General features: G+C 45.8%; 1 protein-coding gene across 3 annotated transcripts in view; it reads left to right on the top strand.

The window, feature by feature from the left end:
- LOC146859578 (uncharacterized) overlaps window positions 1–27,119 on the top strand; it is a 620,782-nt gene that overhangs the window by 6,886 nt on the left and 586,777 nt on the right. Inside the window, exon 1 of one of the 3 annotated variants that reach the window (XM_085646501.1) lies at window positions 18,837–19,431. The exons of the other annotated variants lie outside the window; for them this stretch is intronic. The gene's annotated coding sequence lies outside the window, so the exon portion shown is untranslated. Of the gene's footprint in view, window positions 1–18,836; window positions 19,432–27,119 lie in introns of those variants that run through there. 3 annotated transcript variants of the gene reach the window in all.

Raw genomic sequence — 27,119 nt, 5'->3', positions numbered from 1 at the left:
TCATAAGGTACCACAGTATCCAATCACTAGTGCATCTAATATGCACACCATGTCATTTAAGGGAGTAAGCAGATAGACTGGGGTCCTGGTTATCAAAACACCAGGAAAAAAGTGGGGGCAACCATATAGTCCGATTCCACCTTCCTACAATAAAGTAGTAAACTGATCATCCAACGCAATCAGAAATAGGTTCTCCAAGTGACGGCACAGCGCAAGTGCAACACAGTGAGCCATAGAACACGACAAGCATATGTCACAAAACGAAATAAGTATTTACAATACGTACATTGGGTCCCCACTCATAGGACACATGAATATATCAATAGCAAACCCTATGATATGGGCATTTGGGTTTGGAAATCTAACAATTAAAGATAAGCTCCAGATTAGTTAGTGGCTGCTTGAAAGGAACAGAGGGCACAATAGACAAAGGCACTGACACGCATAGGCTGTAAGCTGAACGCCAATATCAGTAATAAGAAAATGGCCTGGTTGGGACAGACAGCTGGATAGGGCAACAGGCAGAGATGAGTACAAGTGTAGGTTAGTCCTGGAAAGCTAAGACGTTTTGATTTGAGTGGCATGATTTGCCAAAATCTGATTTGGCCCACTGTTGTTTTTGCGTTTGATACTGTTCTCGTCTCCTGTGGCTCTATTTATTTCAAATAAAACACCTGTTCCTCTAACACAAATCCTGTCTTGACCGTCAAATGCAGGGCTTTTAACCTCCCTTCCTGTGTGCGCTGCTTCAATACACATACCACAGCAACTGTTAATACCCATTTTCACCATGTCACCAGAGTGCACCGGCCTTCTTTTTTGGGTTTCTGTAGGGGGTGCATGTGTGCTTAGCTCATTTGTTTAATTTTTTTAAATTCTTGGGAGACATTAGAATTTGCTGAGTGATATTTGGCTTTTCCTGCCTATCCATGACTGGGTTCTCCAACATTAGAGAATGGAATGCCACCTTCCTTGCAGCAGTCATTGCTGTGCTGGAATCCCTTTACTCCCAGAGTGGTATTTAGAGGCGTTGCTGTTTCTCTTTCCTCCTTCCTCACATGTCCCATCTCTATGCTGGATATTACGGTTCTCCACATTATCTCCCCTATGCATCCACTCCTCCCCATCTTTGTCACCATCTTTGCACATATGGACATTGTATCCATATGCAATGATCTCTCTATTTGATATATTAGTGTAAATCTAAAGAAAAACAATCTTTCCTACATGACCGCTCGTTTCCCGATATACAGCTACTTCAGACTAACAGAATCAGATATAGTGAGACAAGACTGTGTGTGGAAATGATTCTGTCTGTAATCCTTCCTCCACTCCACCTGGCACCTTAGTCTTCAAGATGGGTCGGGTAGCCAGCTCCTTTCTGCAATAGCACGATGCTCGGACCTCTGGGTTCTCTATGTTTTTACTAAAATAGCCACTAAGGGCAAAATGTTTGTAATGGGTTTACTTTATGCTGCTAATGGCAGCAAAGTGAAATCTCTGTGGAACTAGTCAGAGGATCCTAACTGAATTTGACAAGACCAAGAAAGTGCTGGAGGGGACTGGAATATACCTGTAGATGTCACTGATTGGACGCAGGGGCAGGGCACTGATGAGAGATCTGATGGTGCTCCATGTGCTAGCTGACCTTGGAAGACTTCTGCACCCAAGTGAGAGAAGCTACTCCTTCCTTTTTTGTATTAATGGTATCTGCACATTCATGGATTTCTTTATTATCTGTGGTGCATTGCTGCAGTATGTATCCTCCTGCTCTGTACGAGAGGATGGCAAATCAGTCCACGCATTGGTAAGATTTCAACAGTATTTCCCCCCTTTGAAGACATGGTGCATGAATAAGTCAAAATATTAAATGCCCACTGAAGAACTGCGATAGTCACACCTTTTTAGGTCTCGCCTAGCGACGCAGCGTGAAAGCGCTGTCACTAGCGAGATCTATTGTTACTGACTTGCTTTGGAAGGAAGACAGGACATGTGCACGCGCAGGACGGACTGCAATTGTGAACACGCACGTACAGATGCGCAATGTGCACATCTCCTGTCCCCCTTCCATCCTCGCAAGCCTCATGCAATTTCACTTTTTTTTCATACGCACGCGCGCTCCAAGCGCGGCACGCTTTATACGAACAGCATGCCCCACTTACCGGCTCTTGTGGGTATTCTGCGCTGCTCCTCGCCTGGTCTCGTGTCTTCAGGCGATCTGACTTGCCCCGGTACTGCTCCTAAGCCCTCACCACTGCTCCGGCCTTCACCCTAACGTTAGGTCCACTATAGTCGGGTCTCTGAGCCTGCCCCAGCTGTCAGCGGCGTACCCAAACACCCATACCACGCATGCGCCACATGCAGAGCAAGGCACGCCTTACGGCGGGTGCACTCGATCCTTACGTGCTGCGTCACAAGGGCTTGGTTGGAAATAGAAGACGAGGAGTTGTTGTAACAGGCGGCGTGTCTTCACTGTAACAAATCCCTCCCGTTTATTTTAAATATTGAATCCAACCCTGCCATGCCACTACTGAAGTATTTGGGGGAGGGGGGGGGCTAATTTGCTGCCTACAGGCAGGTCACCATGACTCCGCCGAGTGCACAGAACCTCTGACGCGTCCATGACAAAAGGCTCCTTCGCATGGCCAGTGGCTCATCCCAATGACATGATCTGGAGCTTGATTACCCGGCCACGGAAATCAGTGCCAGCGCGCGCTCGCGGTCAGTGCTGCATGTGGGACTGGCCAGTTGGTCGGGTTCCCAGGTAGCAGGATTGGGACCCAATTCATTTCTGCTCCAGACAGTTATATTTTGTCATTTGGCCTGTCTTCAAGGAGTCGTGACAGTCAACCCCTCCGGAATGCCAGGGCACAGCCAAGCGTTATCCTGAGGCCCCAAACTGTGGGGTACCTGGGCGTGCACCGCAGGCAGTGTCCCCCTGGGTCCTCGGTGTGTCATTGCGCACTGTGTGGGCCTGATGACGTGAACCACCTCACCATTACCCTTCTGCAGACTGTCGCAGGAAAATCCACAGGCACAGTAAGTAGCCCGCCGCATCGGAATGCGGGTTTTGAAGTCGATATTTAATATGAATAAATAAGAAAAAACGAATCAACATATATACTCATTAGGCGCTGTGCCATTCTACCATACGAACATATACATTTAGCACACGCATAAAGGCACATCACAGTTGACAGGTGTGAACAGGATGATGACACAGTTTTTTACAGCACGACGACATCGTCTTTACCTATTGATTTGAGGTGGCTTTGTAACAAGTTGACACGCTGACCTTAACACGTTCATCATGCACGGTGATACGTTCAAGAAAACGGGTACATAATGCTTTAACAAGGGCTATGGATTGGTTTGGGCACTTCAAGGAGGCGCAGCGCAGAGATACGTTTATGAATCTCTTTATGGTGACCAATTCGAAAAGGAGCATGGTTCATGAGCACAGTTTTTATAAATAAATGCACATATGTTCAGACCATGCCCCATTATGTTTGCCTGTTGCTAGCCTGGTTGTGAGCAGTCTTCCACACCACACATGACTTTCAGAACTGGACACAATACTCAGACAACCCTTCCAGAAGTTTATTATTTATTAAAAGAGTTCTCCAGAGCGCCCATACAAAATACCTCACTTGTGTGGGTGGGCCAAAGCCCTGTGACTGGGAAGAGCCAAAAACATAGGGATTAAGGGTATAGCACTGAGAACTCTAAGGGCTACATTAAAAAAAACGTTTTTAGCGGATTCTGCTTTGGACAGCCACACAAGTGAGGTATCATTTTAGTCGGTAGACCAAGGGGAATGCTACGTGGTAAGACATTTGTGCCGGCATGGTGATCCCACACAAAAATGTGTGCAAAAAGTGCTTTTTTTTAGCTGAATTTGAGGTTTGCATGGGATTCTGGATAGACAAACAATGGGGCATCCACGCAAGCCATACCTCACTAGACTCCCCAGGGTGTCTAGTTTTCAGAAATGTGTGGGTTTGGTAGGTTTCCCCAAGATGTCTGCGAGCCCCAGACCAAAAAACCAGGACCCCCCTGCAAAACCAGTTAGTTTTATGATAGGTAATTTTGAAGATTCAACAGTACGATTTGGGTCATTTCCTGTTGCAGCCGCTATGTTTACCCACACAAGTGAGGTACCACTTTTATCAGGAGACCTGGGGTAAATCTAGGTGGTAGGAAATTGGTGTCAGCCCGGTGATCCCATAACCTTTCCCACACAGAAAACTGAGGAAAATGTGATTTTTTTTCCCCCAGCTAAATTTGAGGTTTCCAGCGGATTCTGGGTAAGACAACCTGGTGAGAGCCACACAAGTCACCCCATCCTGGATTCCCCTGGGTGTCTAGTTTTTAAAAATGTATTGGTTTGCTAGGTTTCCCCAGGTGCCCGCAGAGCTACGGTTCCAAATCGACAGCTAGGCACTTTGCAAAACAAGCATTTTCAATGCAATACTTCTCGCATTTGTGAGAGTTTAAGCTATTGGCATTGTAAATGACAATGCTTTTATTGATGAGTTTTTAAAACCAACAAGCATATAAAAGGCATTGTTATTTATAATGTCAGTATCTCAAATTCTCCAAATGCGAGACAACTTTAATGGTGGCTGCGCCCCTTTTTTTAGACGCTGCTCGCCGTATTCAGGTTTCAGCGAGCAGCGTCTAAAGAAAGGGACGCGGCCAACATTAAAGTGAAAGCGTGGTATGGAGTGCTTTCACTCAAAAATTAAAAGTAAATAAACAAAGGTTTTGTAGCACGGCCACTAAAGTTAAAGCAGACGGTTTCGGAAAATTAAATTATAAAAAAGTGTGTCCACTATGCTTAAAGCGGACCACGCTGCAAATTAAATACATAAATAAGCACGTCCGCTATAGTTAAAGCGGAACCGCAGCCATTATTATTAACGGAAATATAAAAGCGGGTGGTGTGCTGCCATGTAGGAAACCACGTCGTGGTTGATTAAAGAAAATAGTGCTCACCGACTTATAAAGCAGACTGTGTAACAACACAATTAAAAAGTCCAGTGGTTATGGTAGGTTACAAATGCAGACAGGGCGGTACCAAGGAGAGACTACTAAGCCTATTCACAAATAAAATGCAGCGATTTTGCAAGGACAGTAACAGGAGCCAATTGAAAAGATGGGCGGGAAATTGCCGAAGCTTCTATGCGTACCTCAATACAGCATGCTTCGTAGAGCAGTGCATGCGCTGCCCAGGCTCGACCTAAAAAAAGTACATCACACAAAATGATAAGTGGAAGGACACATATCGGCTGGTCAAGACAGTCTTAAAGAGGGTATATTCCAGGGGACGGAGAAGCATAAGCTGGACAAAGAAAGCCATAAAATTAGAACCAAACAGATGAGTGACAATGAAGCCAACCAGTGGTAAGCAGTGGGTGGTATGTAATCATCTGTAAATTCATGGTAAGCCCACAAATAGGTCTTTTGCAACCAGACAGCTTGCACGGTCTAGTAGACCCAACCCAAAAATAGAGCAAACCATCCCAAGTTCTTACAGAGTGTGTTACGTTCAGTGCCACACCACCTCCCAGGACAAGCTAGGTCAAAGCTGGCACTGAATTGGGGGTTTGATACACCCACGGAGACATGCCTGATCTTGCATTCATCAACTTGTCTAAAGCAAATAATGGCCTCATCTTCCTTCTCCGAAAAGTCCTGAAATGTGGGCACATTCCTGAATAACTACCCTAATAACCTCATAAAATTTTGGAATCAGCAAATGGGGGATTACGCTCTGACAATTTAACGAAATATGGGGAAACTAAAAACATGCACACTGATCGTGAAACAAGCCGGGTTCATGTGAAACATGGCGTCCTACGAAAGAATGTGACAATTCCCTTGAAGTGAAATACGTCTATGGGAAGATAAACTGCAGAATGTTTTGCATATTATGTTCAAACTCTAAAGCAAACATCCTTCCATCTGCTTACTAAAACAAGTTGGTTAAATAGCGCCCTGTGTTTGTTATGTTAATGTTGTTATGTTAAAGTAATTTTGTAGAGCGCACAGCTACCCTACTAGGGTTTCCCAGCGCTAAGACTGACAGAGAACTATATCAATCAATCAATAAGAGAAGTTACAGATAAAGGCTATTGGTCAAATAACCAGGTTTTTAAAAGTTTTTGGAAAACCAGGAATGACGATTCATTGCGGATTGCTATTGGGAGAGAATTCCAAAGCACTGGACCAAGATAGGCAAAAGAACGACCGCCCGTTCTTTTAAGTTTAACCGTAGGCACCACAAATTTACCTTGGGTAGCTGAACAAAGCATACGAGAGGTTAAATAGGAGTGAACCAAAGTTTGTAGATACTTTGGAGAAGAGCCAATTTTAATTTTGTGCATATAACACATGGCTTTGAACTTCACTCGGTTTTCAATCTTAAACCAGCGCAGATTATGCAAAGCACTTGAAGTAGAGGAGTTTTTTGGGAGCAGGCATAACAGCCTGGCAGCCGAATTTTGCACCACTTTTTTCTATTTGTTTACTTTTGCTACAATCATGGCACCGCGCTTTAACCATGTTAAAGTAAAGCGCGGGTGCTGCGATTGCTGCAAAAGAAAAAAAATAGAAAAAAATAATCTATTTATTTACGTTTTCAACAATTGCAGCAATTTAGCTTAACATGGCTAAAGATAACGCACGTGTGCCGCCAACATGGAAAAAAATTAAATAAATAAAAAAACAAGCAGTAGGCAATCAACAAAAAGCGAGCGCTGTGCCATAGCGCGGCGCCCGTGCATACTTAAGTTATGTACATGGTGGCCCGTGAAGTGGGCGCCCTTGCCAAAGCCGAATGAACAACAGAGTGCTTCCCGACTTATGAAGGAGACAGTGTAACGCCGCAAGTAAAAGATCCAGTCCTGATGGGCGGTCACAAAAGGAGACATGGCGGTAACAAAGAGGGACTAAGAAGCCTCATTATCAATCGGAAGCCAGCATTTACTATGGACAATGACACCAGCCAATTAAAAATATGGGCGGGACTTCCACTCCACTTCTAAAACATGCCCTACTACAGCATGCCTAGCAGAGCGAGCAGGGCATGCGCTGCAATGCTAGGCTCAACCTAAAAAGAGTCCGTTTTCACAGTAAAAGTGGCTTGTATACAAAAATACACCCCCACTCGCAACGTGAGGTCTGTGCACTCAAATTTTCTTCTCACTACCTTAATTAAAAAAAAAAAGACCAACTGCAGCTGTTGGCTGCAAAGAAACCTGCATGGCTGGGCCAGCTACTTACGCCTGTCACAACACAACTCGAGATCTCTGCTATGTGCACTTTAGTGTAAACACTAGACTGTGGGAGAGCTGTGGCTCAGCGGCCAGAACGGCTGACTGTGAAGGGCGTGGGCTCATTGTATTATCCCCGGCGGCAGCTCAGCTCAGCATCATGTGACTCTGGGCAATAGCTCACTTTTTCTCCCCTACGGACCCCCCAGCGGCTTGATACCCTTAGGGGTGATACGTTTGCGCTTTACAAATGTGGATAATTATTATTACTGTTTTAGCTGGAGTGGTAGTTTTCGTGCACTCTGTGAGCCCACATGGGCACCAAAGGTCTGGGACGCTACAGGAAATAAGCAAGTGCAGAGAGAGGAATTCTGCACAAGCAGCACAGCAGACAGCCGGTCATCGCCGCCATAGATGGCGCCATAGCCGGTTATCGAACTTTTAAGATGGGGGCCTTGCAGTAGCTCCTCCATGCTTTTAAAAACATACGGATCCTGGGGATCTGGTCGCCCCGGTGCCTCATCTTCGGCCGTGGGAAGTATCCGGCTGTCCGGGGGCACTATCTTGAGGCAGAGGAGCCTGGTGTGGGCCGTCCTAATACTTGCTGAATATCCCGGCTTGATTGGCAACAAGATGGCGGGTCCGTTACTGCAGGTACGGTGCTGCACGGACAACTGGCGTGTGGTCGGATATAGCTTCGCGGGAGCCGCGGCGACCGCCTGGTGCTGCCCTGATCCAGGCAAAACAGAGCGGAGCGATCAGTGATAATCCCGCTGGGATTGAATGACGTTGACGCTTTCTGGAGCGGCCTTAGGAGCCCTGAGAGATGTTGGATACTGGGCGTTGCAGGAGCAGCTGGGAGTGGCTGATTAGCGCCCTTCTGGTGGCAGTGCTGGCCAGGTGCTGCCGGTATGAGAACGGCTTCTGCTGGAGTGTACGGCGCCCGGACCCCAGCGGAGAAACAGAGAGCACCGGTAGGTACGGGTCATTCGTGCCTGCAGGGCAGAGGGTGCGGGAGGCCACTGGGACTTGGCTGATTGTGTTGCGACTTACCTCCTTACACGACCGGGTCGAGTGCGGCAGAAGAGAGCATCAGGCCCTGGCTGAACAACCGGATTGCTAGAGACACAAGTGCAGACACAGCACGTTGGATTCCAAGACTGGAGAGCAAGGTCAGTGTGCACGTTGCCTGGTTGGCCCCCGGGCTGCGTGGGACTGAACTCTAAGGCGGACTGGGTCAACGGGCAGCTGGGGGTGCTTTTCCCTTGTGGCACAGGTTCTGTGAGTGTCAAGCGGCTCTGGGCCTCGCGGTGTGCGAGCTCTTTATTTGTTTACTTGGTGTTAGAATTTGGGGTCTCTGGTTGGCACAGGTAAGTACTTGTGACAAGCAGGGGCCCTCTCCTCTAGTCAGGGTAAGGGGATTACCCTCTTAAAATAACCCCTGCTCACCCTCTAGGTAGCTTGGCACGAGCAGACAAGACTTATTTTCAGAGGCGTTATAGGTTAAGCATTTGTAAATACATACAGCAACTCAGTGACAACACCACACATGGACACCACACCAGGGTTTGTATAAAAATAAATATTTATTTATATAAAGACTTAGCACAAGACCCAATAACGTACAAATAGGCCACGATACTGTTTAGGACTTAAGAGTTCTTTAAAAATGCGTGTCTTTATGTTCCATGCGCTTCGCCCTGACTGTGCGGCTCTTTTGGTGGAGATCGTATACAAAAAGAGTTAACTAAACGTTGCGGACTCTCCGGTCCGGTGCGCACACAGTCTCGGTGCGAATCGTACAGTACCTTTTAATGCGTCCAACGCGGACGAGGCGCTGGCAGGAGTGAAGGCAAACCAGGGACGTTGGCGGCTCCTCTGTGGTGCGGACCCCGGCTGGCTGTAGGCGTCTTTGTGAGAGGCGTAGAGCGGGGGCCCCGAGGAGCGAGGCGGACGATGCTGGTTTTCCGGCATTCACTGTGCGAGGCGGGATGCGCGTCGTGCCTCAGAGCGGGGATGCCTGTTCGATGCGAAGCAGTGCGGCACAAGGTGGCCGGTACGCTGTGAGCGTACAGGCCGTACTCAGCCTTGCGGGCCCTCCTATCCCTGAGTCCAGCGGCAGGAGTGCGGCGAGTCAGTGCGGCTCGAAGGGGGGAGGGTGAAGCGGGGTGCGTGCGGCCCTTCTTGGACGGTGCGAGCTACGGGTCGAATTTGGAGCGGAGTCACACGGTGCGGGGCGGCTGGGCACAGACTTCAAAGTGGACAGGGGGATACGAGTTGCACTCGCATCGCGGCTCCAGCGGCAGGGCAAATCTTGGCAATGTCCAGCGGCTCTGTCTGAGGCAGTAGGAGTCCAATATTCCTGGGACTCCGTTCAGGGGGCAAGCTCACCCACAAGCCCTTGGAGATTGTTGAAAGCACAAGTTGATAAAAGTTCCTTTAGTCTTTTCCTCTCCTCTCGCAGCAAGGCAACCACTGCAGGCCAGTCCCCCAGGTCAGGGACAGTATTCCTCCTTGCAGCTTCTCCAGTTCCTTCTCGTCGGGCAGAGGTTCTTCTTGGTTCAAGCAGGATCTGATTTCTTGGGAGCAGGGCCCCAATATTTATAGTGCAATTCTCTTGTTCTTGCAGGCCAGGGGGCCTTTGCCCAGTTCTGGAGTGCTTTGTTTACCGGACTCTGGCTTCTCCTTTCAGTGTGCAGGGCAGGGACATCAGATGCTCCCCAGGGGGTGGAGCCAGCATTGTGGTGGAAAGGCACAGCCCTATTCAGAGTGCAGGTGTACTCCTCCCACCCATCCGGATGTAATCTTCCTATTCACCACCTGGCTGCGCAGCCTGTCTCCTGGAATTCCCCAGCCCTGTCACTCACAGAAACCAGACAGCAGATACACATCCTAGCAGAGGCGGGCTGAAATGGTTAGGCAAGCAAATAGCAAGTGGTATTTGCAAACACAGGATATTAAAATAAACTTTACTAAAATATGTATTTTATTATTCTGAGTTCAGGCATACTAAACGTGAATTTCTACCATGTTCTCTGAGTCTGTTAGGATTATATAATGTAATAATTCCAGCAGCCCATTCTGGCCTATGGAGAACAGGTAGCCTTACAATAGTGAAAAATGAAAATGGCTGTAATTCACTATTAGGACATGCCACACACATCAGGGCTCGTCCTACCTTATGCTTACAATGCACCCTGCCCTTGGGCCTACCATAGGGGTGACTAATATGAAGTTAAGGGAAGGTTTAGGGACTGGCAAGTGGATGCACTTGCCCAGTCAGCATGACAGTACCAGACTGCACGCAGGTTCTGCAATGGCAGACCTTAGATACATTTTACCAGGCCGCTTCTGTGGGTGGCACAACCAGTACTGCAAGCCCACCAGCAGCATTTGTATTTACAAGCCCTGGGCACTCCTGGTGCTCTGTACTAGGGACTGACAGTAAACCAAATAAGCCAAACAGGGAATCCAATCAATATAGCAATTTACAATAGGGAGCACTTGCACTGTGGCACTGGATGGCAGTGGCACAGTGCTCTGAGCAGCTAACACCAGCAAAAACATGAGGCACAACAAAGAAAAGTGGAAGGGAGACCCACGCCAAGGTGCCAGGTCTAACACTGGGGCATATACTCTTCAGATGGTTGGGATCAGGAGCATTATCAGGAACGGTCAGCCCGCCTCAGGCTAGCAACGGCAGCTAATCAGATCCACGCCTGGCCGTGCCTGACCCCAAGATGGGGGCCCGACGTGCTGCAGAGGATCTCCTAATTGAAGGAGATGCTGCATTAAAGTGCCTCTGTGGCATCTAGCTCCACAGTGCAGCATGAGGGATGTAAAGAAGGAGGGGATCGCGACCTTCTCCATAGGTCATCAAACACTGATAGCGCTCAGCATTGGGCTACCGCTTGTGGGAGCAAGCCCCCTGAGGACTGATAATATGTCTCTTTCACCTCTCCACTCATGGGGCTAGCGGGAGGACGAAGCGGAGGGTGTTTCCCAATTACACCGGGACTGATGCCTTTGATTGAACTATGATGATGCCCCATGGGTGAAAACCAAATCTGTTTGTACTCACCGCTGAACCCGAGTACCATTGGCTGTTACCCGGTGGAGCTGTCCTATGCAGCTATAGAGGTGTCTGGCTATGGTTTACCCCCTCTGCCGTCACCTACCCAGCCGGACATCGGACATTGTTTCTAACGGTGCTTCACAGTCTTGTGTATCTTTCACTTTGACTGCTTGTTTCCCCTGAACTCCCTTCCCCCCTCTGGTCTGCCTGACGCTATCTGCATTCCTTTTCCCCTGTTTACTTTCCCCCTCTACCTTCCATTCCACATAAGACGTTTTGTCTTTGCCATGTAATGCGAAAATAACTTATGTTATTGTGTAGTCTCATGTTTTTCTACTGACTGTTTTCACCGCGGAGTCCGAACAACCTTGGCCGATTCCCGGTGGAGCTGTCCTATGCAGCTATAGAGGAGTTTGGCCCTGGTTCACTCCCTCAGCCGTCACCTACCCAGCCGGACATCTGACATTGTTTTCCTTGCCTCCCCGTTATGTTCCCTTCCCGCTCTCTTTCTCCTATGTCTATACTTGGAATCTGTAACTAAAGTAATCATGTAATCTGTAACTTGCTGATCATCATGTAAAGCGCTCTGATACCTCCGGGTCTAGCCAGCGCTATATGAAACTTTGCAAATAAATAAATATTGACTGCCGGGGGGAGTACACACTTTCTCTCGTGTTTGAATAGACACAAACAATGGTGGGCATGTTCCTTGATGTTTGTGCCTCTTGTCCATGGATATATATATATATATATATATATCCAACAGGTAGTGCTAACTCGGCGTGGCTGAATCGTTGAAGCCTCACACCCAGAGATCACAGACACGGACCAGTTATTCTTTAGTGCAATTTATTCGCTTGCTCGCATAGTAGTCGCCATAACGTTTCGGCTCCTCAAGAGCCTTGTTCACATGACAACATATACAATCAATCAACTTCCTTAAATAGGAGGGCAAGAGCTCTACACGTGGTATATGTCAGTATAGACATAAACAACAGACTTTGATGGATTAAGGTTTCAAGTGCTACCAACTTGAGGCATAATTCATATCATGCTTTGAAATTACCCAAAGGTTTACCAAAGTCAAAATCACATGAAAAAACCACTGTAATGCAAATAAATTATAACGCATCACATTGAAATAGTTTACATAGTTGTGCAATAATCAACATTATCAATGCGTGTTGAAAAAAATCAAATCCATCTACTGTCGACATAAAATCCTTGTAATGTCCGTATTAATCATGAATCGCGGGTTAAATCCCAATGTATTCATCCAGTAGTCTGTAATGTTGTTACTAATGGGATGAATCCCCCTTATGCTCTACGATATGTTGCTCTTGCCCCGTTGTACCCTGCAGATCCCTGCAGCGTGCGAAAGTGAGGAGATGTATACAGTGCAAATAACGCCAATAAATAAACACATCATCAAATAATTTAACATAACATCAAAGACATATAGTAAAATACTTCTAAAATTCATATATGAAAATGCGAATGCTAAAAACATTGATGATAAAAAGTCACGGTTGTTGCGTAGGTGCGAAATATGTAGATCAATTTAACGAGGACAGCAGATTGCTCCCAATCACCATTCTCATTTTAGACATCCACATAGTAAATCCATGGCAATTTTCAACATAAAAGCTGCTGTACGGTATGGAAAACCCTGTGGTTAGGTATACTGTGGCTTTCTAGTGTTCCTGGACCAAAGCCTCAATTACTGCCTATCGAATTGAGGTCCACCTCTATGTATACGCAACGGGGTGATAGATCGCTGCTCGTATGTATCCTACCTCATCATGTTAATGCCCCCCCAAAAAAATTGTTTTTATATTTTTTTGATATTAACATGATTGTTAAACGGGTCGTGTGATGTGCAGTACTAAGTAGTACTTCCTGACCAGGAGGTGGAGAGGCGGATGTGTATTGCCTAGCCTTAACAAAAGTACGTCATATTGGTGATGTAACCAATATCACTAATAATAAATACTCAGGTGATAAAACTATAAATAGAATATAAAAAGGTTAAAATTGTGATCCCACTACAATAAAAACCTTAGATAAAATCCATATATTTTGATAGGCTAGAACACAACATTGAGACCACATGTACAGAGCATCATCATTGTTATTATCGTCCAGTACGTTGGTGGTGGGTACAATTAATGAGCAGTGGCACCTAATATAAAATCGTATGTAAATCCTCAGTAATGTTGAGACCTCCTGGCGATTTAGAATCTAGTTGAAGTATATATTTTGTTTCTAACCGCCTCAACTTCGCCTCCCTGTTGCCTCCTCGTCGGCTAGCTGGTACTGCATCTATGACAAAGAAGGACAGGTCTTTACTATTACTGCGGTGTGCCTCCTTGAAATGGCGTGCCACCGGGTAGGTATTGTCCTGGTTAACAATGGCTCTAAGATGCTGTAGGATACGTTTATGTACCTCAAGTTTGGTACTGCCTACATATCTGAGTGGACAAGAGCATTGGAGCACATACACAGCGTATTCTGTTTTGCACGTTAAAAGCTTCACAATGCGATGTTTCTTGTCACTAAAACCATCGGTATATTCCTTGGTATTGACCCCATGCGTACACGCTTTGCAAGTTTTACATTTAAAAAAACCCCCATTGGTTTGAAGCCAGCTGGTCTTTTCCATAACTTCAGGGTTGGTATCCACTATGTGATCTTTCATGGAGGGTGCCCTGCCAAAGGTTACAATTGCTTTACGTGGTAGGGTAGGACCCAAAATGGGGTCACTGAGTAAGATGGGCCAGTTTCGGTTGAAAATCCGATACAGTTCTTTATGTTGTTTATTAAAACCTGTTATGATTCTAAAATCATTTTTCTGTTTATGTGTTACTTGTATTGCTGTATCACTTTTGAGCGTGTTGTCATATTTATCAAGTAAATCTGTTCTTGATCTACTGCAGGATTTATTAATGGCCCTATCAATTATCTTCTCTGAATAGCCACGTTGTAGAAATCTCAATTTGCTAGCTGCTTGTGCCTCTTCTAACACCGTGTCATTGCTACACACCCTACGTAATCGTAGCATCTCACCGTATGGTATACTATTGATGAGGTGCTGTGGGTGAGCACTGGTGGCATGTAATATTGTGTTACCTGCGGTCTCTTTTCTGAAAAGTTTAGTTTCAATGGCACCATTAGATATATAAACCTCAGTGTCCAGAAAAGTAACACTGCTTTGGCTCATGCTAGCTGTAAAGCTAAGGTTGAGGTTATTTTTGTTGATGGACATAATAAATTCCTCAGCCATTTCCTTGCTCCCGCCCCACACCACAAACAGATCATCTATGTATCGATACCAAGCTACTACAAGGGAATCCATTGTAACACCATGTTGAGTTTTGAGGACCAGCTCCTCCCACGCCCCCATATGTAAACAGGCGTAGCTTGGAGAGAAGCTGGCCCCCATGGCTACTCCCTGTAGTTGCCGATACACCAAGTTGTTATACATAAACACATTGTTATTAAGGCAAATTTTTAACATTTCCATTAGCATATTGGTATGGTCTGTGAAATGTTCCTCCCTTTTGGATAAATAGTGTTCAATCGCTGCCATGCCATCATGATGTATTATGCTAGTATATAGCGATGAGACATCTAGTGCAAGCATCCAATATCCGTCCTTCCATTTTATCTTCTGCAATTTGAAAAGAAAATCCCCCGTATCTTGGACGTAGGAGTCAAGTGCTTTGACGTGTCCCTGTAGAAAGTAGTCAATGTACACCGATGTCTTTTCCAGGAGACCACCTCTAGCAGAAATGATTGGTCTCCCAGGGGGATTGGCCATGTCTTTGTGTACTTTTGGGAGGAAATAAATGAATGGTACTTGAGGATGATCAATCTTTAAAAATGTATATTCCTCATTGGTTAACAGAGATTTGTTTTTCCATTTTTGTAGTTTCTTGTGATATTCAACTTGCATCGTTTTAAGAATAGACATGGTGCTGCGTTCATAATGCTGTCTGTTGTTAAGCTGGGAGTAGGCCTCCTTGTCATACTGCGATCTAGGCATGAGTACAATATTGCCTCCCTTATCACTGCCCCGTATTACAATGCTTTTATCTTTATTCAGCTTCTGAATGAGCGTGTGGTATTGAACATTTTTCACGTCATAGTTGTTTTTCATGTTACTAACTTTTCTATGAAGATCTTTGATCTGTGCAGTTACATTTTCATTGTAAACATCTATGGAGTCACGTAATAGAATTGGCACAAACGTAGAAGCTGGTTTAAATGGCGTGGCAGGTGATATCTGTTTCCTGGCTGGTACCTGGCTGGTAACTTCATTCCCAGTTTGGATGCCTGACAAGGAATTTATTCCGTCATTATGCCATAACTCAAAGATTTCACTTGGAATAGAAAGGTCAAGAGCAGATCCCGTGACCCTGGTCTCAGATATTGTGGGAGTTGGCTTATTTGACTCACGCATGGCATGGAATTTGCGTAATTTCAGCTTTCTTATAGCTTTATAGGTGTCAAATCTTGTGTCCGTGTAACTCAGATTAGACTGGGTTGCGAAAGAGAGGCCCAATTTGAGTATTTTCTCTTCAGTTTGAGTTAGAACAGTGTTCGTAAGATTGATGATGGTGGTATCATTGACGCTTGAATTCATTGATTCTTGTTGTTTTTCCACTGGCCTCTGCCCCTCTTCCTGTAGTAGGTGCCGCCTCCGCGCCCTGTGCCTCTGCCTGCGCCTGTAATTGGAGCGTTTTCTCCGTAGGTCTTTTGTGCTCGGGGCCGCAGAGATTGCATCCTTTCCTGGCATAAAAAATGAATCTCCTGCCCGGGGTGTGGTTTTGCTGCACCGCTAAGATTTTCGGATCTTTGGTCTGATTCCGATCCACTACTGGTAAAGGAGCTCAAATCTGACCTAGTCGTGTCAGTTTGTTCTTTGCTGCTCGTTATAGCCTTGCGTGTGCTTGGATGCTTGGTATTTGGGCCCCGGTAGGTGTCATATTTCTTGGAGAAAGTAAAGATTTGCCCCAGCTCATAGTCGTTGCGGTCCCTTTGAAATTTGTAGGCTTTTCTGTCCATAATCTTTTTTTGCTCCTTTTTGAGCCTCTCTCTCATTTCTTCCATTAGTTTGCTCTTTTCTTCGCTGTCCTCGATGGTTTCTAGATCCTCCTGTAGAGTAGCAATCTCCTTTAATAATTGTGCTCTGTCGATTTCAGCGTACTTGACCAATATCAATACCAGGCGTCTTGACGCTTCAAGATTGCTGGCCGCCCACTCCTTCATCATCTCGGGATTAGGATTTTCGTAATTGGGAGCCGTTAAAATGCGTAATCCTCGGGGAATCCGGTTGACATCCAGATAACTTTGGAGGGACTTCGCCTCCCACCATTTGCTTTGCTCGCTACGCAACTTTTTTTCTAGTATTTTAATTTTGTCTTTGATTGTGCTGTTTCTCAGAACGGGTTCGCTGCTGTTTTTATCCCGTATGTTGACTGATGTTAGGGGATCATCTGAAAACATTTTCAGTGCGGCTTCCTCACGTTCGTTCATGTTGTCGGCTGACATGGTAATAATGTATACACTATGCCTCGAATTAGCTAAAATCTAATGTTGGGGGAATACACGGCTGATGCTTCAATAAGATCCTGCGCGGTGTGACCCCAACTGCACATGTACTCTCCTCCCCCGCAAATCGGAATTAAACAGTTTGGCTTGTTCACTGGGGTAAATACCTCTGGCGTGACGTATCCTCCGATTCGGCACCTCCCGAGGGTTACTCCTCCGTGACTCCGGCCTTGAGCTCGTTTCTCCGTTTGCTTGTAGGGGGGACCAACGCTGTTCCTCTTCCAAGGATTTGAAAATGCCCGGGAAACGGGTAATGGCTCCGTAACTCGCGTTGTCCAATCGTGGAAAGGGTCTCGTGTAATGGCCGTACGTCGCCACTCGGCCGAAAATATCCAACAGGTAGTGCTAACTCGGCGTGGCTGAATCGTTGAAGCCTCACACCCAGAGATCACAGACACGGACCAGTTATTCTTTAGTGCAATTTATTCGCTTGCTCGCATAGTAGTCGCCATAACGTTTCGGCTCCTCAAGAGCCTTGTTCACATGACAACATATACAATCAATCAACTTCCTTAAATAGGAGGGCAAGAGCTCTACACGTGGTATATGTCAGTATAGACATAAACAACAGACTTTGATGGATTAAGGTTTCAAGTGCTACCAACTTGAGGCATAATTCATATCATGCTTTGAAATTACCCAAAGGTTTACCAAAGTCAAAATCACATGAAAAAACCACTGTAATGCAAATAAATTATAACGCATCACATTGAAATAGTTTACATAGTTGTGCAATAATCAACATTATCAATGCGTGTTGAAAAAAATCAAATCCATCTACTGTCGACATAAAATCCTTGTAATGTCCGTATTAATCATGAATCTACCTTCCATTCCACATAAGACGTTTTGTCTTTGCCATGTAATGCGAAAATAACTTATGTTATTGTGTAGTCTCATGTTTTTCTACTGACTGTTTTCACCGCGGAGTCCGAACAACCTTGGCCGATTCCCGGTGGAGCTGTCCTATGCAGCTATAGAGGAGTTTGGCCCTGGTTCACTCCCTCAGCCGTCACCTACCCAGCCGGACATCTGTCATTGTTTTCCTTGCCTCCCCGTTATGTTCCCTTCCCGCTCTCTTTCTCCTATGTCTATACTTGGAATCTGTAACTAAAGTAATCATGTAATCTGTAACTTGCTGATCATCATGTAAAGCGCTCTGATACCTCCGGGTCTAGCCAGCGCTATATGAAACTTTGCAAATAAATAAATATTGACTGCCGGGGGGAGTACACACTTTCTCTCGTGTTTGAATAGACACAAACAATGGTGGGCATGTTCCTTGATGTTTGTGCCTCTTGTCCATGGATATATATATATATATATATATATATCAACTCCAAGCACTCTCAAACCTCCGAACTTCGGCGAGAAAGAATGCACGTACTCCTTTTCGTGGTAAATAGGAAATTCTGCCTGCCATGACGCGTTTCGGCCAGTAAAGCGGCCTTGATCTATATATATATTTTACCTACTGGCGGTTGCAAGTAGGTAGTTATAGTTAGGAACTAGTTTCCATAGGAAAAGAGTTTCTTCTTTTCCCAATAACTTTGGCGCCGGTTGACGAATCTTCGCAAAATATTCAAAACTAGTGGCCCGCTCCGGTCCGCTCCTGTCTTGAAAGTTTCGTGGTGATTCGACAAAAGGGGTCCGAGTAAAAAGGGGGGTCCCAAAACGTGTTTTCCCCATGTTATTTTCCATAGGGAACTTTAGACAAAGCTGTAGGTATTGTTTCAGAAAGAGTACTTTAAAAAAAATGGTGTAAATCCATTCAGTAGTTCCTGAAAAATTAGAAAAAGAAAAAGTTTTGATATCAGAGTGGAGCTTAACCCCTGAGCACGAGCTTGGCTCTAATTGGCTGCCAATACTTCAAACCAGGAAGTGTTGGCAGCCATCTTGTTTGAGCCTCAGAAGAAGGAGAAAGAAAAAGGTAAAAGAAAGATAAATGGTGCCCGCGGAAGAAGTGCACACAGCAGAGCTGTCCCGGGCCGGCAGTGCCTCAGAAAGTGCAGAGGAGTGCAGCCTTATGGAGGTGTGAGAGGCCGGGACACCTGTACACCGCGACATGGGGCAGCGTCGGGCAGCCTGGAGCCTGCTGCTCTGCGTGCTGCTGGTGGACCTCGGGCACCGTAAGGGGAGCGCTGTGGGGGTGAAGAATGAAAAGAAGCTTTGAGGGCGGGTCTCAACAGCCGGTTTAACCCACAGCTTTCTGCGCGTGAAAAGGAGCCTTACACATCGTGCACTGCAGGCGCATTACCTACTGAGCGAAGACAAGAGTTTGCCCTTCTACGTCATAACTTTAGGTTTACCGGGCCATAAAGGAATGCATTTTACACAGAAGAGGAGGATACACCGATCCTAAAACTAAGTGACTTCCTGCTCTAGTCCAGGATGGGAGATAGTGAACCCCAACATCGCCCGAATAAAAATCATACAGTGCTGAGCTGACTACGTCATCGGAATTAAGTAGGTCACGATTTCACCTCTCCTGTCTGTTAATGTGCTGTATAAGCTAATGAGATCCTGAGAGATAATGACACGAATGGCAGCAGGAGGGGGCCAGCCTGAACATATATTATCATTACAGCCTGTTTGTGGCAACATCTGATTTTTATTTTATCTTTTCAAAGTGATAACAGTGGCCGAGTGCTATTTACTCGAAAGGTTGTGTTCAATGAAAAGTGTAATAGGAGCATAATATGCTGGTATTACATGTCAGAGCCAGCGTTGGCTCTTCCTTGAAGAGAAGCCATCCTGGCTGATGTGGGAGTAACCTTGCAGGTTGATATGTACCTGCAGGCTTATATGACTATCAGGAACATTGGCAAATTCCACGGATCCTTATCTCATCGGGATAACTTTATATTTCACGTTATTTTACAAAGGAGTTGCATAGTGCAGCGGTCCCCATTTCCAGCAGGTCCTTCTTAGCAACCTAGCGATGGACTGCCCCACAGGGACTACGCTTCCATCAGGGATTCGGTTGTGTCATTTCAGTCTGTATTACGTATGCTTGGATTGTCTTTTCTTTACTTAGAAAGGTAGGTCTCTACTGCTTTAGTGTCTTTTTTTGCAAATGTTGTTAACAGTAGTCCACTTATAAGGTCCCAAAGGCGACCTGTGTTCCTCAACTGCTTAGCGCTGCTTGTTGCCCAATCAATGTCCGTGCCTGGTCAACAGCGGCGTCCATGAGTCAGCTGTGTTGACTCTTAATTTAGCCAGCTCATCTATCACTCCCTCTCTATGTCTGCAGACTGGGTGTCCCCCTAATGAGCGTGAGAGGCATGGTAGGGCGGAGAGAGTGCCTCAGAACTCAAGGAGGGCTGGAGGGGGCCATGGACCATTGGTGTTAGGTGCTTAGAAGCAGAGCACATCGCACTTTCACTCCTAAATGCTGTTCCATTTCTGGTGCTTAACAGCAGTTTTAAGATCTTCTTAGAGTTTCTCATTCCTCAAATGAGTGCAATTTCTGATATATGTATGTATGTTTCCCTCGTCTTCATTGCTTGATTTTGCTCACGAGAAGGTGTCACTCATAGTTGTTGAAATGTACCTCATAATTGCACTGAAATTATACAAATGTCACACATAGCAATCTGAAACCTTGGCAGCTATGTGTTATGTCACTCACGGCACCTGACCCAGGACACTTGAAGACCTATCAGCCGAATGGGCGTTGCGCGCAAAGGATTTTGTTGATCTTGCTGGCCTCACCTCCCCTCACCCCACCCCTTCGTGTGCCACCGACTGCTGCAGATTCAGTAGACAGGCACACAGGATTCTTACGTTGCCACAGACTGGAGTGGGCCGAAGCTGAGGCCTGACAGTCAGCCCCATTCAGAGTGTTTTCTGAAACTATTTAAGGATTGAAGTGGCTTTGTTTTTCTTTCACATTCTAGGCCCCTGCAATCCCCACTCTCCCCCTCCTTATCAGTCCAGTTGCACTGTCGTAAAGATAAGCAAGCAAACAGTTTACCAGGGAGAGCCAAGCGAGCTAAGGGTCTGGCTTTGCCCTAAAACCCTATGCACGAGCCGAGCTCTGAAAATATTTGACAAGTAAATCATACAACTATGCAATTAGGCATGGGCCTTAGCCCCAACGGACGGCTCCGTCTTATACACTTTAAGTTTCTGCACCGGGTGTACCACTTAAACTGCTTGCTTGGGGGCTGCGGATAGATTCCATGTAGTGGTAGTGAATGGCTATCCCCGCCCATAGCTAATTACTAGACTAAGATATTCCAGGCTGAATCCGAAATTATTGGCCTGGAAGTGAAACCACCCCCCAAACTAGCCCTAATGCAATGCACAATAGATATAAAATGGACAGCACGCAGGTATGCGTCTTTTGCACCGTTGATGGCAAAGAGGAAAGTTGCCTGCAACTAGGGGAAGAAACAGCATCTACTGTGAAAACGTGGCTCTGCGACCTATCACACTGTATGGAACAACCAGACACTTATTACGTCCCGCTCCCACTTGCGAGCAGGCCATGATACTATGGAATATCCTGCGTGAATACCTACTGGCACTACACTTGCTGTGCGCTGCGATCATTAGCAGAAACAGGGTCCAGACTGAACTTTAATGCCGCAGCTGAGGTCAATAGGTGCCCGGACAGCATTTCGGCGCCAGATTTACATTAATGTGCTATTGAGTCTGCCAGGGTACTGTGGCGTTGGTCTGCTTGGCTGTGACTTTTGCAGACTGCTATTGTCTGCTTCGCCAACCTGATCTGCTGCTTATATTCTCTACTGAATTCTTTCTCTACTATCGTGCAATGCATTGTCCTTGGATATGTTTTTAATGTTTTGTTACATTAAATGTTGAAATCACTAAATAAAACATAAAAAAACATGTTCAGATATGAATGCTTAAGTGTCTCCAAAATTCAAAACCAGTGTATTTCTTTAACGTGCAAAAGTGTTTCACCTTAGTGCATCGTATTTATTAAAAGTGATGAAATAAGAAACATTCATGCCACCCTCCTCTTGATAATAATGCCACAAGTAAACTATTAGGCAAGCAATTGTCACGTGTACCCTATATTCCTTGATTTATATTATTTTGTACAGAGCATATTCTAAACTCCGACACTTGAAGGTGCTCTCATATGTAATAATGAAGCAAAAGAAGGCGCCACAAAGTAAAATATTTTCCTAAGATCACACAATTTGGAGTAGCAGGGACATCAAGATTGATCCCAGGTTTCTGGTTTCATTCAGCGCCTACAAGGGTATTGCCTAGTTTTTACATTAAACATCATTACTGTGTCTTTAATTCTTTGTCAAACATAAAAGAATAGAAAGTATGTGGTATTTAGTGTATAGGAATTGTGTAGAGTGGGATCATATGTTATGGAGAGTAATTATGTGGTATGGTAGTCTGTGTTGTGGAGTGGTAACCTCAGGTTTAGTCTTCCTCGTTTCCATAAAAGCTCAACTATGAACTCAGTGAGACAAAGAAAGAAGGAATCACTGAGGAGCACTTGTGGACCTAGTCAGCGGTATGAGCAGGGCCACTGGAATTATGCGGCTGTTTGGCTGCTCCGACTTTTGCACAATTATACATTTTCTGCATTAGCCGCATAATTCATCATCTGCTCCCTAATCTGCAGATTTGAACAAAAAAAGCCTTGTTTCTGGCTGAAACGGGTCAAACGTTACCAGAAATGCAGCGACAAGTTTTACAGCGTGGTGGAAGGCCCTTTGCAAACCAAGAATGGTTACCCGTTATTTATTGCTAAATGTGGGTGTTAAATTGGTACTAATGCTATGCAAACCACTCTTGCTTCCCTCTGCGCCTCTCTTGCCTCTTTCTGCATTTCTGTTGCTTCTTTCTGCAAGTTTCTTTCTTTTTCTGCACTTCTCTTGACCTCATTCTGCAAATCTCATGTACTTTCTGCACCTCTCTTCCCTCTTTCTGCATGTCTGTTGTCTCTTTCTGCACCTCATTTGCTTCTTTCTGCAATCCTGTTGTCTCTTTCTGCACTCGTCTTCCCTCTTTCTGTACCTTTCCTGCCTGTTTTTGCATCTCACCATCCTCTTTCTGCACTTTTCTTTATTCTTTCTACACCTCTGTTGCTTCTTTCAGCAATTCTCTTGCCTCTTTGTGCTCTTCTCTTGCCTGTTTTGCACCTCTCTTGCCTCTTTCTGCACCCCTGTTGCTTCATTCTGCACTTTCCATGCTTTTTTCTTCATCTGTCTTGCTTCTTTCTGCACGTCTATTGCCTCTTTCTGCACCTCATTTGCTTGTTTCTGCACCCCTGTTGTCTCTTTCTGCACTCGTTTTCCGTCTTTCAGTACCTTTCCTGCCTGTTTTTGCATGTCACTTGCCTCTTTCTGCACTTTTTTTGCTTCTTTCTACACTACTGTTGCTTCTTTCAGCAATTCTCTTGCCTCTTTCTGCACTTCTCTTGCCTGTTTCTGTACCTCTCTTGACTCTTTTTGCACCTCTGTTGGCTCTTTCTGCACCTGTCTTGCTTCTTTCTGCACCCCTGTTGTCTCTTTATGTACCTCTTTTGCCTCTTTCTGCACTTTTCTTGGCTTTTTCTACAATGCTCTTCCTTCTTTCTGCACCCCTCCTGCCTTTTACTGAACACGTCGCCCGACAGCACGACTTCAACATAATCTCCTACGCCGACGACACTCAACTGATCCTCTCCCTCACCATGGACCCCATCACCACCAAAACCAACCTCCACGAAGGAATGAAGGCCGTCGCCGACTGGATGAAGATCAGCCGACTGAAGCTAAACACGGACAAAACGGAGGTCCTCATCTTTGGCTCCAACCCTTCAGCCTGCGACGCCTCCTGGTGGCCGACGGCACTGGGGGCAGCCCCGACACCCACCGACCACGCACGCAACTTGGGAACCATCCTCGACTCAACGCTGTCCATGACCAAGCAAGTCAACGCTGTCTCCTCCTCCTGCTTCAACACCCTCTGCATGCTCCGCAAGATCTACAGGTGGAACCCGACAGTTACAAGAAGAACAGTCACCCAGGCCCTTGTCAGCAGCAGACTCGACTACGGAAACGCCCTCTACACGGGAGCTCTGACCAAGCTCATCAAACGACTGCAACACACCCAAAACGCTTCAGCACGACTGATCCTCGACGTACCATGCCACGGCCACATCACCCCCCCACCTGAGAAACCTGCACTGGCTGCCCGTCAACAAGAGGATATCCTTCAAGCTCCTCATCCACGCACACAAGGCACTCCACAAGACCAGCCCAGCCTACCTCAACAGACGACTTTCCTTCTACATCCCCAAACGCCAGCTCCGCTCCGCCGACCTCGCACTCGCCACCATCTCGCGAATCCGAAGAACAACCACCGGCGGGAGATCCTTCTCCCACTGAGCCTACGACAGACCCAAGACCTGCTGACCTTCTGGAGGCTACTCAAGACCTGGCTCTTCGATCAGTAGCGCCCCCCCTCCCAGTGCTTCGAGATCCTCACGGGTATGTAGTGCGCTCTACAAATGTTTGATTGATTGATTGACTGTACCTCTCTTGCCTCTTTGTGCACCCATCCTACCTCTTTCTGCACCCCTCTTGCCTCTCTCTCCACCCCTCTTCCCGCACCTCTGTTGTTCCTTTCTGCACTGCTCTTGCTTCGATCTGCACCTTACTTGCCTCTTTCTGCACTTCTTTTGCTTCTTTCTACACCTCGGTTTCTTTTTTCAGCAATTCTCTTGCCTCTTTCTGCACTTCTCTTCCTTCTTTCTGCACCCCTCCTGCCTCTTTCTGTACCCCTCTTGCCTCTATGTGCACCTCTCCTACCCCTTTTGCCTCTTTGTACACCTCTGTTGGTTCTTTCTGCACTGCTCTTGCTTCGTTCTGCACCTCACTTGCCTCTTTCAGCCCTTCACTTGCTTCTTTCAGCACCTCTCTTGCCGCCTTCTGCACTTCTTAGTTAGAGGTAGTTTTAATCCCCCTGCCCTATTATATACTAGGGCCATGTAGGGGAGGTCATGCCAATCACAGGGGTACCAAAATCCATAGTCTACCATAGTGTTTGTTGGTGTTTTCACTGTATTCTAAGTGTCTTTCAGCATAGCACTAGTTAGTCAGAGTCAGTTACCACCAGTACCCGTCAGCAAAAAGTTGGAGGCACAGGATGACTTTGCAACAAGGCTTCTTTCTGCTCCTCTGTTGGCTCTTTGTGCACATCTCTTGCTTCCTTTTGCACCTTTCTTCGACTTTCTGGACTTCTGTTGCCTCTTTCTGCATTTCGCTTGCTTTTTTCTGCGCCTTTCTTTCTCTTTCAGTACATGTCCTACCTTTGTAGACATAGTTAGAAATTAGCATTTAAAAAACCTTTGAAATTCACTGAAAAAAACATAGGTTGCAGGGACATTATAGTTAGAAATTAGCTTTTAAAAAACATAAAAATTCACTGAAAAAAATACAGGTTTCAGGGACGTTATAGTTAGTTGGACATTTTACTCGTACAAAACCAAAGAAATTCGGCCATTATAGTTAGTTCAGCTAAATAACTCGCTCCCTCGCAATGCACTGCTGATGATGTCAAATATTACATCATTCATGACATGGTCAGTGACATCATTGATGATATCACTGATGACATCATCCACGTGATAATCTGATGCACCTCCTCATACCCTAATATAACCTTTGATACACCCACTCTAAAATACAGACTGCCATTTTTGAAACCATAGATACACCAATACCAGTTACTACATACCCACTCACTAATTCCTAGGTCTACACACACATCCACTCATTCACCCATACAGTCACTCAAACATGCAGTCAACCATCAATACAGCACTATCATAGGCTCTCACATATCTATACAAACACTCACACACTGCAACTTATCCATAGAGTTACTCACACACCTACATCTACGTGTTTCGGCACATAGCCTTTGTCACGATATATATATCAGGTCTGATTTCAGGGGGCATCAAATTCCACAAAACTGGTCTCTGTACCAAGAATAAGTGACCTACCTGTAAAGTAAGATAAACTTGGGGACTAGCTGTCTTCCTGGCATTTACTACAAAGGTCTCAGTTTTAGAAATTAAGTAGCTTGGAACTAGCTGGTAAAGACGTTTTGGGCTTAACGCACAAAATTCTTTTGCAATCACAAGTTCTGTGAATCTCCCAAAAATATAGGCTTTGTGCGAGTATTTTATCATTTACCATGGGAAGTCCGCCCGACATCGTTTCGGTGGTGGGACCGCCCGACCTCCTTTCGGTGAGCTTGACTGGCCAATTAAGATGAGACCGAACAGTGTTCGTTCGCACTCCTATTCTTTACAATGGGAGTATGCATTCCGACCGGAATGCATGCTCTCATTGTAAAACAAAGCTGTGCAGTTCATCCCTGCACACCATGGCAGGCACCTCAAGGTATCTGCCACAGGGTGTAGGGGTCAACATGAGGCTGTGCACCAATGGGGGCCCTGCTGGGGGACCCTGAAGTCGACTTTCAGCAGCCTTTCTGTGTCGGAAAAACCTGGCACAGAAAGGCTTTCAGAATACAACATTGTGAACCCTCAGACGGAAAGAGCCGCCCTTAGGATTACTGAGTTCGTTCCGACTGGTGGACGGGCTCTCGGAGCCCCTCAGAGGCCAGTCAGAATGACCTGTAGAATTCCTTTCCGACCAACACCATTTAAATGGGTCGGTTGGAAAGAAATCCGACCGACTGATTAGGATGCGTTAGTAAACGGCTCCGGCCGACGGTCGGAGCCGTTTACTAATGCATCATAATCAGGCCCTAAGTCTCTTTTATGCGGTCCAAGTTATAAAGGGGTTTTGCAATCCATTACAAATTGTAAATAGGAGGAGACGTGAAAGGGGCACTCTAGCCTTGTTTTTAGGGATAGAAATGGAACATATCAATGCTTTGCTATTGCGGCTTCAAAACATTGCTTAGATACCGACACTCAAAGGGAGTAGTACCTGATTCACAAAGTGGAACCTGTCCCTGTGGATCAGTTTCTATTTTCTACTTTTGTTTCTTTAATAGAAATAAGAAATTTTTAAAACCTGCAGGCCACATCCCAGCAGTTACAGCCATTCAACAGTGATCGCAAATTGAGAGCTGCCAAAGACATTTTCATCAGGCAGACAATTTTGCATCCCACAACGAATGTACAAATCTGATAC

This window comes from Triturus cristatus, chromosome 3_1 (assembly GCF_964204655.1).
Source record: "Triturus cristatus chromosome 3_1, aTriCri1.1, whole genome shotgun sequence".
Classification (NCBI taxonomy): Eukaryota; Metazoa; Chordata; class Amphibia; order Caudata; family Salamandridae; genus Triturus; species Triturus cristatus.
The sequence above is the reverse complement of the archived record's forward strand: the minus strand, read 5'-3'. Positions and strand labels throughout refer to the sequence as shown.